Here is a 15250-nt window from a genome sequence, read left to right as displayed (position 1 = left end):
CTGCAGCCAGACCCACTGCCAGGACAGGCTGACAGATGGGGACGGGATTCCCAGTCGGTAACCGTACTCTAATATGTGGCCACAAGGGGGCAGACAGCACCTGTGGTGTGTCAGCCTCGCCCCAGCCGGCACCCCACATTCATTCCACTGACCCCGGCCGCCTCTGCTAGGGCCGTTAAACTACAACAACAGGGATGAGTTGGGGCCGGGGATCGGGATCCAGAGGTGCCTAACTCCCACTGGCCCTGCCAAGGGCTTTAGGGATTCAGGGCCTTGGCTCGGACAGTTACAGAGCAAGGGGCCATTCGCAAAACTCTGCCCCCAATTCTGCATGCTGGAGGGGCGGGATGCTCAGAGCAGGAGCTCTCTAAAGCAATCAGACATGGCTACAGCAGCAGTTTCCCACCCCAGGAAGAGACAGGAGTGCAACGCTGGCCATGATCAGGACATGGGGCCAGACGAAGCAGGGGTCTGCTCCCACCCGGCCGTGCCTGTGCTGCGCGCTAGCTCGGGCCAGGCCGGGCAGAAGGATCCCACACCGGAGCAGGGGAAAATGGAAGCAGAACGCAGAAGACCCCAGGGTTCTCTCCCCTTCCCTGCCCCACTGCCCTCCCCCTCCTGCCCCACCATCCCTTGGGTTCGGGTTTGTTAGCATCAAGTGTCCACGCTTCCAACACCGCAAGGAGCCGTGAGTGAGATTTACAGCATCTGAGCCACCCCAACCCGAGCCCCTGCGCTGGGCCGGCTGGAGACACTCAGCGCCGCCACATGCAGGCTGCTCTCAGAGTCTCTAGAGTCCCACAGCAGGGCCTGGAGGCAGCACATTTGATTCCCCCTGTTGGGACTGGGATCTATGTCTGTGGCTGGCCCCGGGGCAGTGTTAGCTAGTGGACAGAGCAACGGCTCTGCCTCGGGGTGACCTTGAGCAAATCACTTCCCCCGCTCTATGCCTCAGTTTCCCCATCTGTACAATGGGGATAATGATACTGACCTCTGTAAAGCGCTCTGAGATCTATGGATGAGACAAGTGCGGCATTGGTATTGTTTCTCCAGCGTGTACCACATGTCGTAACAATCAAGTACCCTGAAGGGGTGTCAGGTGATGCTCCCGGCCAACAAACCGCCCTGCCTCTTTCTGGTGAGATTCAGAGCCCAATGGTGGCACCAGGGCCTTGGTGTGTGTGTGTCAGCTCTGCCTCAAACCCTGGGGGATGTGAAATCCACCACTGGCCGGAGCCCATCACTGCTGTATCCTGCTGCCCCCAAGATCACCCCACATCCAATCGCACCCAAACCCACGCAGGCTGCATGCTATCAGCACAGCTCAGAGCTCTGGGGCTGGATGGAAGCCAGCTGAGGGGGGAAAAGGCCCAAGCAATCAACTTTGCAGGGGGAGAGCTTTACCACAACATTGGTGTCAGCGGTGGGATCTGCTGTGACAGTGCAGCGGACTAAGAACACACACACACACGAGAGAGAGAGAGAGAGAGAACGGGTGTGTGTTTTTCTTTCACCATAACAGATGACATGGTGAGGGCACTAGTACAGGCCACAGAAGCCCAACAAGAGGCCACCAGCGCCCAGATGACCGCCCAGCAGGAATCAGTGCGGGTGCAACAAGAGACCAACCAATTGCTAATGAGTCAGGTGGCCCAGGACCGAGCCCTCCTGCGAGAGGTGATGGACCAGCTAAAGACCCTGCCCACCCTAGCCCACAGGTCCCATGGAACGCGAGCCTGGAGATCCACCAGCTACCTACCAAAGGTGACTGTGGAAGGTGATGTGGAGGCATACCTTCTGACTTTGAGAGGACTGCACTGCGTGAGGCCTGGCCCCAGGACCAATGGGCCAGCATCCTCGCCCCTTTTCTGTGTGGGGAAGCCCTGAAGGCCTACCACGGCATGTCCGCTGAGGCCGTGGCCGACTGCTCACAGCTGAAAGTAGAGCTGAAAGCAGGCGTAACGGCAGCCGCGAGAGCCCAGAGGTATCATGAGTGGAGGTACCAAGAAAGCAAGCCCCCGAGGTCCCAATTGTTCGACCTCGCCCACCTTGCGCAGAAGTGGCTGCAGCCTGAGATCCATAGTCCAGGAGAGATCCTGAAAGTCCTGGTCGTTGACCGTTACATGAGGGGACTACCCCCAGACCTCTGCGCATGGGTAGGCCAGCATGACCCCTCCTCCTACGGTGAGGTAGTCCCCCTGGTAAAAAGACACCTGGCAACCAGGGGATTCTCCCGACCCCCCAGGGAAGACTCCCTCCGAACCAAGCCACACACCCCAAGCCCTGGAGTTCAAACAACTGAGAAGCTGGGAAGGGCTAGGGGAAAGAAGAAAGAAGCCGAAGGCCAGCCAAAGGCCATGAAGGGATGGAGTGACCGGGGTAGAGAGGACTGCGGACCCGCTAGCCCAAAGAATAGAGGGCTGTCTCGGGCCACGTACGAGTGTTATGCATGTGGGGTTGGGACATATAGTGGCCTAGTGCCCTAACACCGAAGAGCCAATGCAGTGTAATTTAGGAAGCAGGGCAGACCCCTGCACCCTGATCCACTTTGAGGGGGTTGCGATGACCTCACATAAATACACCAGACCAGAGAGGCTGAATGGGGTGGAAACCATGGCACTTGTGGACTCCAGGAGCGCTATAACGCTAGTCTCGGGAAAGCTAGTGATGCGGGTCAGCTGATACAGGCCAAACACATCCTACGTCCATGGGTGGTTAGTATTCCTCACCATTTCAGTAGAAATCGGGGTGAAGAGAATTGCCGTAAGAGAAACGGGCTGTGAGCAGCTGGGTGTTTGTCCAACCTGAAGCACGTTTCTGTGTCGTGCAGCTGGTTTGAATCCCAGTGGATGCCATTATGGTCCATTAGCCTGGGGGGAGTCGCGCTTCTGCAATGCGTGAGAGAGGCCAAGGACCCCGCCGTGAGGATGCAGAGGACCCCGCCCAAGAGTGAGATCCTGGCCCCCTCCCTGGTGAGCAGCGTCCCACCGCGCCCTGGGGAAGCCGCTGGACACCTAGCATGAGATCAGCGTCAAGGAGAGATGCAGCCGGAGCGCACGCAGGCTGCCAAGCAGCCCAGCGAGGATTTGTTGACTGCAACGATTACAGAGGAACGCCAGTTAAAGGAAAGAATTGAAAAGTCGCATCGAACGCCATAAGAAGGAATTGAAGACGCTGAGAAGTGAAGTGTCACCGGACCCCTGCCTGTTGCGGTTGAAGACAGAATCTCTGATCTCGACACTGGAGGCTCTCAAGGAGAAGGTACAACTTCTGCGCTGGCCAGTAGAGAAGCAGGAACAACGTAAAATGAACATTAAAGGCTCCTTTACTCAAGAAGTTACCATGTGGAAAGGAAAACTACTACATCTGGAGGAACTGAAGAAAGAAAACTTGAAGCGAATGATTGGCAAAGTCAGACAGGAGCTTGACCTTTACAGAGGAAAATGTTTGAGCAGCACAGAACAGAGATCAGCCTTTCATCCAAATGAGGATGATAACTTTACAGGAGATTTATTGAACCAACATAATGAGGAAGTTATGCAAATGAAACTCTTTATGAGAAAAACAAGGCTGTCTATGATGCCATTGCTAACTGGGAATCTACATGGGGACAGTCCATGGAGTTGGAGGAATAAATCCACAGATCCAAGCAGATTAGAGGTGGCATGCCATTGAAAGGAGAGAGAGAACGCGCAGAGACCCACACGCCGTTAACGTTGGGAGAAGAACTGAAAAGGAGCATTGAAAGTTGGGAACCACACAAGGCTGTAACTTCCTGGTCAAGGGTCAGAGGTTCCCGGACTACATGGCAAATCAGTGGGAAGAGCCCAAACCGAAAAAGGAACAAAAGAGAGATGTGGCTGCAGCTTGGGAACAGGCCCCCAGACTCGTGCCCTGAGAGTTCGCCAACGCTATCCCATAATTCCACGGGGCAGTGTTTCCGGGCCTTTCTATCCCAAGAGTAGCCAATCAATTCCCAGCAAATGGAACCCGCTGGTTCAAGTAGGGCTGCTCGGCATCTAACCCTTGCATTTCATCCTGACTGAACGGTAACTGAGCGGACGGTCTCCCGCATTAGCGATGGCCAACAAGAAGAAATACCAGGCCAAGCATGCTGCTGCCTGGTCACAGGACAAGTCAGATTTGGGCCAGACCAGGCCAAAGATCTGAGGTATAATAATGCCAGCAAGAAGGTTGGGGAAGTAGTCAGGGTGCCCGTGGAAGGGAAGAACCAGGGGTCAGGGCCCTACTTCGTTATTAAGAGGGACCTATTTGTACAGGGTCGCACAGGGACAGGAGGTACGGCAGCTCCTGGTGCCACAAAAGCATCAGAAGGCAGAGCTGAGCCGAGCCCACAGTCACCTCTTCGGAGGACACCTAGGAGTGGAGAAGACCCTGGCACGAATCCTAGGGAAGTTCCTCTGGCCTGGGGCACACGAGGAAGTCCAGAGCTACTATGCCTCCTGCCCCAAGTGCCAGCTACACAGCCCCCATCCACACTTAAGGGCGCCTTTGGTACCTCTGCCAATTATCAAGATCCCGTTCGAGCGAGTAACTATAGACCTGGTGGGGCCCCTGGAGCAGATGGCCCGAGGCCATCAACACATCCTTCTTGTCCTCGACTATGCCACCCGGTACCCGGAAGCCATTGCCTTGCGGAACACAGCCTCTAAAACAATAGCAATGGAGCTAGTAAAGATTTTCACCCGTATAGGGCTACCTAGGGAGATCCTGACAGACCAAGGAGCCCCCTTCATGTCCAAGCGAAGGAAGGACCTATGTGCTCCGCTTCACGTACGGGCCCTGCGGACTTCAGACCATCTGTCTGTGGGTGGTAGACAGGTGGAAAGATTCAACAGGACCCTCAAGGCTATGATAAGAAAAGTGGTGAGTCGCGATGGGAAAGACTGGGATACCCTGCTGCCTCACCTCATGTGCACCATCCGGGAGATACCTCAGGTCTCCTCTGGGTTTTCTCCCTTTGAGCTGTTACATGGGCATCACCCCCGTGGTATTTTAGACATAGCCAGAGAGATCTGGGAAGAAGAACCCAAACTGGGAGAAACAGAATTGACCACGTACTCCAGATGAGAGATCGGGCAGCCCGAGTCACTCCCATCGTACGGGAACACCTGGAGAAAGCACAGGAGGCCCAGAAGACCCACTACAACCGCCGAGCAAAGGGACGACGCGTCCAACCAGGAGATCGAGTAACGGTACCCACGACGGAGAGCAAGTTTTTGGCCCAGTGGCAGGGACCCTACAAAGTAGTCGAACCCGTGGGGGAGGTGAACTACAAGGGGTGACAGCCAGGTCGCCGATAACCAGAACAAACCTACCACATCAACCTCCTGAAGCCGTGGAAGACCCAAGAGGTGTGAGTAGTTGCCCTGGAGGCTCTGCCTCCGGAAAGCAACCCGAAGGAGCAGGTGAGGATATTCCTCCCCTGACACCAGTGTTGTGGCAAAGCTCTCCCTCTGTCCCGGTGGGTCCAGTACTTCCTTCCAGCGGCAGGTCGGGGACGGCTTCATCCCTCAGTTCTCTCCCCACCTCTGGTGGAGGGTAATTCAGCCTCTCAAAGATGGCCACTCCCCTGCTGACTCCTGCCTCTGGTCCCGGGAGGTCCTTGCCTCTTTTCTGGGGCTCTCACCCCTCCAGCGGATGGCCGGTGGGGGTGGAGAGGGGGGCCCGGTCCCACCCTCGGTTCCCCAACCCAGGGACCCTAGAAGCGGCACCCTCGTGCTTCAGGCTTCAGGAAAACAGCTAGCTTCCCTGGGTTACTTCCCTGGGCCCCTTGACTTAATGTCTGCACCCTGCTCGAGCAGGGGCCCTTCCTGGCCTCTCTGTCTGGGGAGGCTCTTGGACTCTGACAGCCCCTCTGGGCATGGCCAGGCCAAACCAAATGTCCAGTTCAATCTTCCCCTTCTGGCAGGGTCTTTTCCCTCGGGCCTCCAGGCCTGGGAAAGGTCCCTCGCCCTCTTCGGGCAGGGTTTTCTCCTGTCAGCCTTCTGCTTCGCCTTCTGCAACCTCCGGAAGCCAGGCAGCGTCCAGCCCCGCTCAAACCCTCTGGTGGCTCACCTCACGCCCACAACTCCAACCACACTCTTCTGCAGCTGGAGGGGAGGCTTTTAACAAGTCCTAGGCAGGCCCTTGATTGGCTCTCTGGGGCTGGAGGGGACTAACATATCGGCTTCTAACAAGTCCCTATCACACTGGGTACATGTCACTTCAGGACAGGATGCAGAGATACAATTTCTAGGCACCATTAATGACTGCTGCTTGGATATCCTAATTTGGTCCACCTAGCTAAAGCGCTCAATAGCCGTGACTATAATGTAATTCAGTTTCACATCCTTGTGGGGGAAGGGATAATACCAAAGACACCCACCACAGCAGCATTTAACTTCAAAAAGGACAACTACAGAAACATGAGGAGGCTAGTTAAACAGGAGTTAAAAGGAACAGTCACAAGAGTGAAATGCCTGCAAATTGCATGGAAACTTTTTTTAAAACACCATAATCGAATTAAATGTATACCCCAAATTTAAAAAACAAAACACTAAGACCACCAAAAAAAATGCCACCATGGCTAAATAACAGAATAAAATAGGCGGTTAAAGACAAAAAGACATTTTTTAAAAATTGAAAGGCAAATCCTGTGGAGGAAACTAAAAGGCGTATAAACTCAGGCAAGTCAAGTGTAAAAGTGTCATTAAGGCAGGCCAAAAAAGTATTTGAAAAGCAAAAGATGCAAAAACTAACAGCAAAAAAAATTAAGTACATCAACAGCAGGAATCCCAGCAAACAATCAGCAGGGCCACTGGAAGACAAGGCCATTGCAGAGAAGCTAAATGAATTCTTTGCACTGTTTTTCATTGCACTGAGGGAGATTCCCACACCTGAGCCATTCTTTTTAGGTGACCAATTTGAGGAACTGTCCCAGATTGAGTTGTCAATAGAGGAGATTTTGCAACAAATTGATAAATTAAGCAATAATAAGTCCCCAGGACCAAATGGTGTTCACCCAAGAGTTCTGAAGGAACTCAAATATGAAATTGCAGAACTGCTAACAGTGGTATGTAACCTGTTGTTTAAATCAACCTCTGTACCAGATGACTGGTGGGTAAGCTAATGTAACACCAATTTTTTAAAAAAGACGTCAGAGGCAGTCCTGGCAATCAGAGGCCTGTGAGCCTAATTTCAGGCAAATTGGTTGAAACTATAGTAAAGAACAGAATTATCAGACACATAGATAATAATGCGCTGGGGAAGCGTCAACATGGCTTTTGTTAAGGGAAATCAGGCCACCCCAACCTATTAGAACAACAAACGTGGACAAGAATGATCCAGTGGATGTAGTGTACCTGGACTTTCAGAAAGCCTTTGACAAGGTCCCTCACCAAAGGCTCTTAAGTGAAGTAAACAGTCCTGGGATAAGAAGGAAGGTCCCTCTCATGGATCAGTAACTAGTTAAATAGCAGACAACGGGTAAGAATAAATGGTTGGTTTTCACAATGGAGAATGCTAAATAGCAGGGGGCCCGAAGGTCTGTACTGGGACCAGAGTTGTTCAACATATTCATTAATTATCTGGAAAAAGGGGTAAACAGTGAGGTGGCAAAGTTCACAAACATACAAAAATCACTCACGATAGTTAAGTCCAAAGCTGATTGCAAGGAGTTACAAAGGGATCTCAGGAAACTCACAAAACTAGGCAACGAAATAGCAGATGAAATTCAATGTTGATAAATGCCAAATAATGCACACTGGAAAACAGAATCCCAGCTAGACATAGAAAATGATGGGGTCTAAGTTAGCTGTTACCACTCAAGAAAGATTTTGGAGTCATTGTGGATAGTTCTGTGAGAACATCAGGTCAAAGCACAGCAACGGTCAAAAAAGCTAACCATGTTAGGAACCATTAGGAAAGGGATAGATAATAAAACAGTAAATATCATAAATACTGCTATATAAATCCATGGGACACTCATACCTTGAATACTGCATGCAATTCTGGTCATCCTGTCTCAAAAAGGCATATTGGAATTGGAAAAAGTACAGAGAAGGGCAACAGAAATGATTATGGGATAGAACAGCTTCCATCTGAGGAGAGTAAAAAGATTGAGACCGCTCAGCTTGGAAAAGAGACCATTGTGGGGGGATATGCTAGAATCCTATAAAATCATGGCTGGTAGGGAGAAAGTGACTAGGGAAGTGTTATTTGCCCCTTCACAGAACACAAAAACCAGGGGTCACCCAATTAAATTAAGAGGCAGAAGGTTTAAAATAAACAAAAGGAATTATTTCTTCACACAATGCACAGTCAACCTGGGGAACTCACTGCCAGGGGATGTTGTGAAGGCCAAAACTATAAGTGGGTTCAAAAAAGAACTAGCTAAGTTCATGGAGGATAGGTCCATCAATGGCTATTAGCCAAGATGGTCAAGAACGCAGCTCCAGCTCCTAGCCTGAGTGCCAGAAGCTGGGAGTGGATGACAGGAGATGGATCACTCAATAGTTGCCCTGTTTTGTTCATTCCCTCTGAAGTATCTGGCACTAGCCACTGACAAGTTGTCAGCAGACAAGATACGGGCTAGATGGACCATTGGTCCGACCCAGTCTGGCTGCTCTTATGTTCTTACATAAGCTAAACATCACTGGGCCATCAAGCTGACCCAGATATACCCTACCACTGGCTTGAGGCTGCCCACTCTACAGGTCATGGAAGAACAATGCTCCTTCCCATTTCTCTAGCACGTGAAATCTCTAACATCTGAACTAGCAGCTAGGGAAGGAGCCCAATCCTGGCCCGTCTAGCCCGGCCTCTAGGTCAATGCAAGATCATTGCCGGTTTTATGCTGACCAGTGATTTGTCTAGTCCAACCCCCCAGCGATACGGCTTCCCCGTTTCCATTTCATGGACTCCCCGGTACATTTCCCTCTCAGGATACCCCCTCCAAGTTAACCCTCACACTCCTTCCACGTGTCACTTTCTCCCCCTCCCTCCTGGGTGTCGACACCATTCAGATGCTCGCTGGCTCAGGTCACATCCCCCTGCTCTCCCAGTCTGTTCCTTTCATTTTTCCTGCCAGCTGGTCGAAACTAATTGGCCTTGTTGGAAAGGGGCCAGCCCGGATGGGCCCCGTGGGCTGCTGGCACAGGAAGGGTTAAACTAGAGCTGACCTGACGCCCAGATGGTTCACGTCCTGCCCTGGGAAATGGACAAGCCTAGTCCCTGGGCCGGCCAGGCAACATCCGTGCCAACAGCGTGGCAGATCCTCGGAGGAGCAGCTCAGCACAGTGCCCAACCTTTGAGGATTATTGGCAATCCCACCGTTGCAAAACGAGAAGCCGGGGGCAGGAAACGGGGGGGGCGACTCTCTGGCTCAGTGGTGCAGGTGCTTGTGCCATTTCCCTGCAGGCGGCAAACAGCATCCGGCCGGGGTTTAACAGGGGATTTTAGTTTTCATACTCAGACAGTGGCAAAGCCACGAAACGCCTCTCGCTTTTCCAACGAAACGTCGTTGCTGCCACCTGCTGCCCCTGCGTGGTCACTGCAGTAACACCCCTTTTTCATTTCACACCCCCCTGCCCACGCAGTTGCTGCATCGTGGGGACCCCACCCCTTCCCCCACTCATAATTCATGAAGTTTGATTAATATGCAAATCCTTGGCAACCGATTGCCCCTCGCGAGCAGTTAATGATTTGTTCAGAGGCCCAGCTGCCTGCCAGTATATTTCCAAGGCTGCCGTCTATGGCAGGAGCTTTTCCAACCATCTGTTCATTAATATGGAACAAGCGACAGTGATAAGCAATTAAACTGGCTGCAAATTAACCAATTTGCTTGGGGAGCTGCCTTTTGAGTGCTTGTTTGTTTCATTAAACCTTAAATTCTTCAGGACCCAAAAGAAACGTGACTCCAGGCATGGTGCAAAGAGGCCTGGCCCTGCCCAGACAGCTCAGCCCTCACGGCCTGGCTGGAGGCGGCGTCTCGCCAGGAAGAACAGTCATTTCAAATTATCCAAGCTCTGGAGAGGCGCTGCAAGCCCTGGGTCCGCGCTGGCGTCAGGGAGCAATCCAGCCTCGGTGATACCTGGCACTACCTATCAAAGCTTTTGTGATTGGGTGTTATTTATCATAGACTCCTAGAAGATGAGGGTTGGAAGGGACCTTAGGGGGTCATCTAGTCCAACCCCCTGCTCAAAGCAGGACTAACCTCAGCTAAATCATCCCAGCCAGGGCTTTGTCAAGCTGGGTCTTAAAAACCTCGAAGGATGGAGATTCTACCACCTCCCTAGGTAACCCATTCCAGTGCTTCACCACCCTCCCAGTGAAAATTTTTTAAACTAATATCCAACCTAGAGCTCCCCCACTGCAACTTGAGACCGTTGCTCCTTGTTCTGTCATCTGCCACCACTGAGAACAGCCTAGCTCCATCCTCCCTGCAACCCCCTTTCAGGTAGTTGAAGGCTGCTATCAAATCCCCCCTCATTCTTCTCTTCTGCAATACCTGGGAGTCCCAGTCATAGCCACTGGGCTAGGTTTGTAAAGGGACTGCTCAGTGCAACAAAAATAAGTCATCTGGCAGAACTGCAGATTCAGAACCAGCTGCTTTGTCTAACAGCATCATCACACTAGAGGGGAAAGTCCCACTGACTAACCAGAAACTAAGAGAAGGGGCGGTGTATAGAACCATCTATAACAGAGTTTCTCAACCTGTGGTACGCGTACTCCTGGGGGTATGTGAGACACAGGCAGGGGGTACCTGGGGGAAAACAGAGTGAAGGGGAGGGCAGCAGCTGCCGACTTCTGGGGAAGGCGGGCGGCAGACCCCCACTTCCTGCCCAGTGAGAATCAGCCAAAGAACGGGACATTTGACAGGTGCGCATGTAACAAAAGCCCACCGTTTTACAGCGTCACAGCTGGAATACACACCCACACCCCCCAGGGCTTTCCTCGGAGAAGAAATTATTGTCTCCACTTAATCCAATGCACACATCCTGCTTCCTGTACGGTCAAAATGTTCACTCCAAGCCAGAGATGGCTGTGCCGGGGCAAACTGGGAAGCACAACAATGCCTACAGCAGCGGGCTGGGGAAGTGTCGTGTTTGTTCTTGTTTCACATGTTGGGAGTAAGAAATTCAGTCTCTCATGGGTTCTCCTTCATCCCGTCGCATCTTGCTCAGAGAAGCAGGATGGTACAGTGGTTAGGACACTAGCCTCCAACTTGGGAGACCCCACTTCATTCCCTGCTATGCCACAGATCACCCAGGTGTCCAAAGGCAAGTCACTTGGCCTCTCTGTGCCTCAGTTTCCCCTCTGGACAATGTGGATAGTAGCCCCGCCCTGCCTCCCAGTGGTGTTGGCAAATAAATGCATGGAACACTGTGTGCTCTGGTGTTATGGTGACGGGACCAGAGAAGCACCTTATGCTGTTTATATGTCAGTAGGATGGTAGTGCCCACAATCCCTAACCAAATGGGGTGTGCTAGGTGCTGTACGAGCAGAGCCAGCCCCTGCCCTGAAGAGCCTGTGCCCAGCACAGACAAAGGGAGTGTTATGACCCCTCTGATACAGCTAGGGAACTGAGGCAGGGACATTTAAGTGTGGCAGAGCCGGGACTTGAACCCAGAGTCTCCCACAGCAGGGACCACACTCCAGACCTCCCTTCCCCCCCTTCCATCAGTCTCTGGCCATGGGGAGTAATTTGAAACAGCCCCCAACTGCAGGGCAGCGTTTCAGCGCCACCTCTGCTGCCGGCAGGGTCCCCGTCCTTCCCGCTAGAACCCGGGGAGAGCGGTTGGTGGGAGGGGAAGGAGTCGGGGGCTTTGTCAGAGCTTTAAGGTGACCAGGCCGGGCCCAGAGCTTCCCCCTCAGCCCCCTCCGACCCCGTCATTCCTCGCTGGGAGATGTTCCGCTCCCAAGTGCTGCTTTGGACATGGACACCTGCCTCCCGCCAGAGGCCTCCACAGCTGCTAAACAACCAGCAGCCAGTGGGCTTGAACCCTGGACCTAGACAGAGGGCACCACCCACCCAGCTCCCTGGGCCAGTCATTCCCCTGCTGGGCATTTGACAACGGAAGAGCGACGGTGGCAGCTTGGACTCAGGAGGCAGCATGGCTGGCGCTCAGCAACGACCCCCTCAATCCCACGAAGGGCAGACGCTGGCCTCACCCCAGGGGATCCAGGGTGGGGGGGCGTCCCGGTGACATGCAGGACGCAGAATGTAGCTGGGGAGGACCGGCTCGCTACAGCCTCCCGCAGTGCCAGGCCCATGCAGCAAGCACGGGTCTGCTCCTGCAATAGTACCTGGCGGGGTGGTGGAGGCGGTGGGGGGAGTGAGAAGAAATGAAATTGCAGGGGGAATGTGGGGGGGGGCGGAGAGGGAGTTGGTCCAGGCAGCAGTGTTAGCCCCCCCTCCTCTGCCGGGGTCTCAGATAACACCACGGCGAGCTGGAATTTGGCCTCTCTCTAGATTCTTACACAGGCCCCATCTCAAATATCTGAGGGTCTGGGGCATCTGAATCAATTCAAAGCAAAGCCACAGGCGCAGCGGAGATGCTCTTGGAACCAATTCAGCTGACCAGAGGCCTCTGTCTGAGCGACAGGGCTCCTGGGAGTTGCTGAGCCCCTCGCCCAGCAGGAACAATCCAAGGAGCTGCTCTGACACCACCCCAGAGGGCGACAGCAATCCCCGCACAAGCTGCGGCGCTCAGGGACATCACAGCAGAGCAACGGGAGTTGAGGGAGACAGATGAGAAACAAGTGCACTGAGTTGTTTGGCTCTTTTAAAAAAAAGAAGACGAGTTTTCCGTCCAGCTGGGCAGTGAATTGTTTTCCCACCCCACGAATATGTTAAAGGTTTTGAAAAAGTTCTCATTGCACATCGGGACAAACCAGAACCTTTTTTGACATTTATCACTAAAAATCACACAGAGAGCGAGCTCAGAGTAGCCAGAGGAACATAAAAACAGCCTCACTGGGTCAGATCAGTGGCCCATCCAGCCCAGTATCCCATCTTCCGCCAGCAGCCGGGGCCAGATGCTTCAGAGGGAACGAACGGAAAAGAGCAATTTCAAAGCCAATAGCCTGCAGCGCAGGTGGAACTGGCAGAGCTGGGTGAAACTGATAGTGCTGGGCAACATTTTTTTAGACCAAACCTTATTTCAACTGAAAAAATGCAGAGTCGAATTGACTGAACCGTTTTGCAAATTTGTGGCAATTTTGCTGAATTATTTCAGCCGGAGAAAAAAAAATTGCAAGAATCAAAATGTTTCATGTTGATATTTTTTAAATGAGACATTTTGTCAATTTGAAATGCCTTCTTGGTTTCAATTTGACCTTCTTTTGTTTAAAAAAAAAAGGGGGGAGAGGATTTCTTCTCCAAGTTTTTGCCCCCGCACCAAAATATGAATTGCTCAGCTCTACACACCTGGGATGCTCGAAATGCTGTTCTCAAGCAGGCACAAGCTGGACTTGAAGGACGTGACCCTACATTCCCACTCAGTGCCCTAACCACCGTGCTGGTTTGGGGTGGGTGTCTGTCTTTCTCTCCCCTCCCCAAATTCCTGACTCATTTTCTTGTGAAAAGTTTCAGTTTAGATGAATCTGCATTTTCTGGGGGCAAGGGAGTTTTGGTGTTAAATTCCATTTTCTCTCCTCCTCCACCGCCTCCCCCCCACACACAGCAGAGTTGGAGCAGGAAGGTTCAGGAAGTGCTAAAACCTAGATCCGTCACATCCCATTTTTTTATTTTGAAAGCAGAAAGAAGTGAAAGAGTTAAACCCTCCCCCCCTCCCAAAAAACAACCCGGCCATTGGAAAACTGGGCCGAGCCCCACCCTGTCTTGTACTGATCTAATGCCAGATGGAAGGAGTGAGAACATGGGTTGCCTATTCCAGGAAGTGCAGCCCTGGAACGGAGACTCTTTTAGCTCTTCACAGGGCCTGTTCTCTTCCAGCCTGTCTCTTCCATTAAAAAATGTATCAAACCACCAGGGAGGGGGTTGGAGCGAAGGGCCCTTTTCCTTCCCCTCCAAGTTCGGCTCTGCCCTAGAAGCAGTCTCACCAGTCAGCCTGCGACTCCTCGCTCCTTCCCAGCCCTTTTCTGGATTCCCCCTTATTTTAAAAATACCGTTCTTCCCTTTTAGGATCACAAATTGGCAGCTCCATGATTCTAGGCAACAATAATTTTTAAATAAATGGGAATCAGGAAAAGGAGGGAGGAGTTGCAGGCTGACTGATGAGAGACAGCTTCCGTTTGTTATTCCCTTTCACGGGCAAGGGAAAACGATCACGGCAAGCTCTTCACCTGTGCCCAAAAGCCAGGCGTGGAAAACAGCTTTGCAAAAAGCCCTACCCCCTCCAAAAGCCAGCTGTTGTTGGACAGGTGGGTAAGTTTCTCATTGTGAGAAGGGTGGCTAATCAGCCTTGGCCGGTAAATTTCACATGATGATTTTGCCAGGCCACAATAGGCTCCATCATTTTAGAATCACTGGGAACTTGGTTACTGAATTTAATGGGCCCTTCCAGAGGAACGCCCTAAGGGAAAAATAACCCTACTTGCTGAACCAAAGCGTTTTCTAGAAAACATTTATATCCACAAACATTTTCCATTCCAGAAACTGCAGGAGGGCTAGACAAGCTTTACAAGCCGTTCAGCAGATGGCCCACATCCAGGTAAGTGAAATAGATGCTGTGGTTACCGTTGAAATGTCCGCACAGATAGAGACAGGGCCCCACGTGGAGGCGGGGGGGAAGAGGGGGAAAGGATACACTTTACTGGGGCCCAGAGGGCCTGGCCCAGGCTGCAACCCCCATTACCATGAGGAAAAAATTGAGGCTAAATTGTAGATCATGCCTGAAGAGATTTATAGAAATAAAAATAGCAAGGGGGGGGGTATTTTTTAGAAATGTAGAATATGTAACAGTAATTTCAGAATTCTAACTTTTTTCACGGCTCATGAGCTTGCATGGATCGGATGAAGGATTGTGGTATGTGTGTGGGAGGGGGCCCGAGTTACAAGTTTGTACTGGGCCCGAACAAATTATGCTTGGGCTTGCTGGACAGAGAAACATTCCCCTGGATGGAATTTTCCCCAGCAGAGAATGGATTTTCACATCACAAACCATCAGGAAATACAGACATCAAAGAGAGAAAAGAAGCAGGTCTCTCTGTGCAGATTGGTAAAGAAGAGATGTGCCCTTCTCCTGTATATTCAAACTTCCCCCCTGCATAATGTTGCAACCGT

The 15250-nt window shown here is 52.0% G+C and overlaps 1 pseudogene; it reads left to right on the top strand.

The window, feature by feature from the left end:
* The first annotated feature begins 2927 nt into the window (after positions 1-2927).
* Positions 2928-3898, top strand: LOC137165540 (protein regulator of cytokinesis 1-like; annotated as a pseudogene).
* The last annotated feature ends 11352 nt before the right edge of the window (positions 3899-15250 follow it).

The sequence above is a fragment of the Emydura macquarii genome, unplaced genomic scaffold (assembly GCF_026122565.2).
Source record: "Emydura macquarii macquarii isolate MOO-44397 ecotype Brisbane River unplaced genomic scaffold, CSIRO-AGI_Emac_v2 contig_312, whole genome shotgun sequence".
Lineage (NCBI taxonomy): Eukaryota > Metazoa > Chordata > Testudines > Chelidae > Emydura > Emydura macquarii.
The sequence above is the reverse complement of the archived record's forward strand: the minus strand, read 5'-3'. Positions and strand labels throughout refer to the sequence as shown.